A 4,517-nucleotide genomic window follows, 5' to 3' on the forward strand; every position below is an offset into this window, starting at 1 on the left:
CTCTATCATAAAAAAAACAATCAAAGAGGGAGAGTGATAGTAACAGAGAGAGAGAGAGAGACAGACAGAGGGTGCGTGAGACTATGAGGAATTTCGATTACAAATAAAATAGTATAGAGTCTCTCCGAGAGAGAGAGAGACAGACAGAGAGAGATAAAGGGATAGAGTGAAAGAGACAAAGAGAGATGATGAGATTTTCTGGACTTGTAACCTTTTTGGTTTTTCATGTACTTAATCTGAGCTGTATTCTTGATAACAAGATCAACGTCTTGTTTATTTAGGTGAAGGTGAGGGGGACAGGAGGTGGGGGGGGGGGGAGGGGGTGTTGTTTATGTCGTTGTAGTCGTGAGCTTTGCCCAGTACAAGATAACTGCTCAGTACAACTTGAAATTGTAATTAATGATAACAATTGCCACTTGACATGTTAAGAATGCAGACAAAAGTTTACTAGCAGTCCACGTGAAAGGATAAAAATATTTTGTTTAGACATTGTGCGTACGCCTTTGTAGATCTCAAATGGGTTGTTGGCGGGTGCTCTGGTGTGACTCTATGGTGCTCATTCTTTCTTGTCGAACATCTATCGTCCTTAGCTCTCTCTCTCTCTCTCTCTCTCTCTCTCTCTCTCTCTCTCTCTCTCTCTCTTTCTCTCTCTCTTTCTCTCTCTCTCTCTCTCTCTCTCTCTCTCTCTCTCTCTCTCCCTCTCTCGCCCTCTTCATGTGTTACTCTCTCGTAGAAGCACCTCTAATCTTCGGTACTTATTAATAATTACTTATATGACCAATGCGTGTTTCAAGTGCCGTAAAACTCCTACATCTTTTAAACTTTAGAAATAAGACAATAATTTGACATGGTTAGAAAGTGGACAAAGGTGAAATTAGTTGCCCACGTGAAATGATATTTTATTTATAAGTTGTGCTTGGGCTTTTATAGAATTATCCTAGGCTCGTTAGTCACAAGTGGAAAGTAAGGTAGGTAATAACATTGTTGGTATCCTTCTGTTTCGCTCTTTGTTCTCTTGATATTGGCTATTTTTTGGTTTTGTGTTTTTTGTTCATTTGCCTTTGTTGGCATATATTTATATTATATTGGTAAAAACATACTCGACCCCCACATTATCACTCGTGTGTGTGTGTGTGTGTGTGTGTGTGTGTGTGTGTGTGTGTGTGTGTGTGTCCGTCCTTGATACTTCTTTTTTGTATTTGTCACTCTCTTGAAACACCTCTAATCTTCGGCACTTACATGACCTAATTGTGTTGCAAGTGCCGTGTTACGCTTACTAAAACTGTAGGCTACGTTTTTCGTTACTATTCGGTCCTGAATGTTAGTTACCCCATCTTATGACCGAATTCGGGTCTCCTGCGTGCGAGACTGCGACAGCGAAGCGCCAACACAACCGCAACCGCTACCCCGCAGACGCAGGTTAACCCTATCCGTACTCCCTGGGGTAATTTTGTACCCCCGGGGTTGTATTCTTCACTTTTTAGAATACTTCTAGTAGGAAGATTTCTTTGAAACCTTCAGTATTTCTCCAAAAATCATTTTGACAGACTGCTATGCAAAACGCACGGATCGGATGAACGAGTCAATTTCCTCTTTGGAAAGTGGCGACACCGAGTTCCCCACGTCGTATGGGTACGACAGTAAAACACGACGTACGGATAGGGTTAAGTGGCGGCACCGAGTTCCCCACGTCGTATGGGTACGACAGTAAAACACGACGTACGGATAGGGTTAAGTGGTGGCACCGAGTTCCCCACGTCGTATGGGTACGACAGTAAAACACGACGTACGGATAGGGTTAAGTGTCGGCACCGAGTTCCCCACGTCGTATGGGTACGACAGTAAAACACGACGTGCGGATAGGGTTAAGTGGTGGCACCGAGTTCCCCACGTCGTATGGGTACGACAGTAAAACACGACGTACGGATAGGGTTAAGTGTCGGCACCGAGTTCCCCACGTCGTATGGGTACGACAGTAAAACACGACGTACGGATAGGGTTAAGTGGTGGCACAGAGTTCCCCACGTCGTATGGGTACGACAGTAAAACACGACGTACGGATAGGGTTAAGTGGTGGCACAGAGTTCCCCACGTCGTATGGGTACGACAGTAAAACACGACGTACGGATAGGGTTAACAAGTAGGTTACGGATTACGGGGACATTCTTTCTCTGTCAGTGGTGTCGTTGTTCTAGTTCTTATCTGCGTTTTTGGTTGTGTTTTGTATTGTTTGTTTTCCCGTACTCCCATGGCTCACGTACCAGCGTCAACCTTTCTCTCACTTATCTAGCCCACTTGGGGAAATTAGTGTTTGGTGACCCTTGCTCCGCGATCTCGCTTTGTTTGTTTGGTTTGTTTTTAAAAAATTAAAAGTGTTTTATTTACGGTGCTCGCAACTGCATAAGGTCATAATATATGAGCGCGCGGGACCCATCAAACATCTTGTTTCAATTGGTAGGAAATTTTGAATTTTGCCCGGTGGCGGCCGAAGCCTACTCTTATCGATTTTTTAAAAATCTCTGAGGGGTCTTTAGCGTGCGCTGTGGGTGGTTGGCGGGTGCTCTTGTGTAGTTTGTTCCTTCTTTCCTATCCGACATCTATCCTTCTTTCTCCTCCTCCTTTTTTGTGTTTGTTACTCTCTTGTACCACCTCTAATCTTCGGCACTTATACATGTATAATCTTATATGACCTTATTGTGTTGCAAGTGCCGTAAAACTTTCACTAGAACAAAAATAACGTGCGCAACTTGCACACCAGACCTCTGGGATTTTCCCCCTTGTCCCAGAAGGCTAGGTGTAGATCTTTCCTACCTGAAGATCGGGGGTGTTGCTGAAAGACAGCAGTAAGGAGCCAAAGAGCAGTAGTAGAAAGGCTGCAGAAAGAGTAGGAACCCAGTGGAGGGGGCAAATGAGATGAGGGGGTGGGGGCAGAAAGAGGAGACGAAGGCAGACGACAGAATATTGCAAGAGAGAAGGAAAGAGGGGGAAAGGAGACTATTTTAGAGAACATTTTTCGGTTGCTACCCGGATTCGAACCCGGGACCTTTGAATGAGAGGCGAACACCTTAACCCCCAGGCCACGAAAGCCCCCCTCTCGCTTTGTGATTTGACTTAATGACGCGGTTCATGTATAGAGTTATGGGAAAATTGAAAATACTAGACCACAGAACTATAAGTTATACCTACAAGTATAAATAATTAGGCCGGCTTGCCCGTTTCACCCTCGTTGGTAGTTCGATGGTGATGTTAATTGTTTTGTTGTTGTTGTTGTTTTTTTTTACTGCAACACGCAGAAGGCTTATGTTCAAGTCCCACGTGATAAGACGATGGTATCTGCGTACATGCGCCATGTTTTCGAGGCAGGTGCAAGGTGAAGGCCGTCTGTCGTACGTTCTACTTTTGCTTCACTCGTGTTGTTTGTGTCTGTGTGATTGTCGGTCTGATGAGTCTCACTCTTTCCTTGCGCTAAATAACCGTTATTGTGTCGACATGCTTCTCTTTACTCTTACAAAATAATTAAATGCTGCTCTTTTAAGATAAACTCCCAGTGTCGAAAGAGGCCTTACACCTGAACAAGTGGGTGGTTGGCGGATGTTCTGATGTGGTTTGCTCCTTTTTTCCTGACATACATCTAGCGTCATAATCTCTCTTTCTTCCCGTCTTTGTATGTTACTCTCTAGTAATCTTCGGCTTTAAAAATTATAACCTTTTTGTGTTGCAAGTTCTGTAAATTTCTTACTGAATCTAAAAACTTAATCTAAAACTCTCTAGTAACACTTCTAATCTTTGGCTCGTATATTATGTGACCTATTTGTGCTATATTAATTAAAACTGAACCTGTACAGTGAAAACGAGTGACAAAATAGGTGTGTTATCAAGTACAGTCGAATCTGCTCTGACGGCTACCTGTACTAACGGCAACTTCTCATATCTCCCTTTGTGTTTAAAAAAAATCTTCAACATTATAAAGGCACCGTATTATAAGACGCCCACCTGTCTAAGACAACCACTTTTTCTTCTCGCCAATGTGGGTGGTTGGCGGATGCTCTGGTGTGGTTTGCCTCTTTCCTATCAAACATCTATCGTCCTTATAAATCTCCCCTTCTTTTTTATGTTTGTTACTCTCTTGTAACACCTCTAATTTCCTGGCGCCCATGTGACCTTTTGCAGTTGCGAGCGCCGTAAAACCTCTACTAAAACAAAACAACTTCTCGACAATAGATTGTCGTCTCAGACAATATTGACTCTACACGATGTGTCTGCGTGGTTTTGGGAAGGCTGTGTAGTTGTGTAGATCTACCAGGCGGCCTGGTGTGGACCAGAGAGTAAACTCTCTGGTGTGGACGCGATAGCCCCTCTTCTAGGGTCAAGGTCACCATCTCGTGCGCGATCTAAATTTAATCCGATAGCGAAGAGGTTAGAGAGGGTGGAGGGGGGTGTGTAATGAGCGTGCCATGTGTACTGACTGCAGAGTGCACTGTCGCATGCTAAATGTGAGGGGGGGGGGCAGAGAGAGA

General features: G+C 44.0%; 1 protein-coding gene across 1 annotated transcript in view; it reads left to right on the forward strand.

Moving 5' to 3' along the window:
- Positions 1–4,517, forward strand: part of LOC101845284 (transmembrane protein 53-B) — a 44,128-nt gene that overhangs the window by 8,205 nt on the left and 31,406 nt on the right. The window lies entirely within an intron of this gene.

This window comes from Aplysia californica, unplaced genomic scaffold, assembly GCF_000002075.1.
Source record: "Aplysia californica isolate F4 #8 unplaced genomic scaffold, AplCal3.0 scaffold01052, whole genome shotgun sequence".
In the NCBI taxonomy this organism is placed as follows: Eukaryota; Metazoa; Mollusca; class Gastropoda; order Aplysiida; family Aplysiidae; genus Aplysia; species Aplysia californica.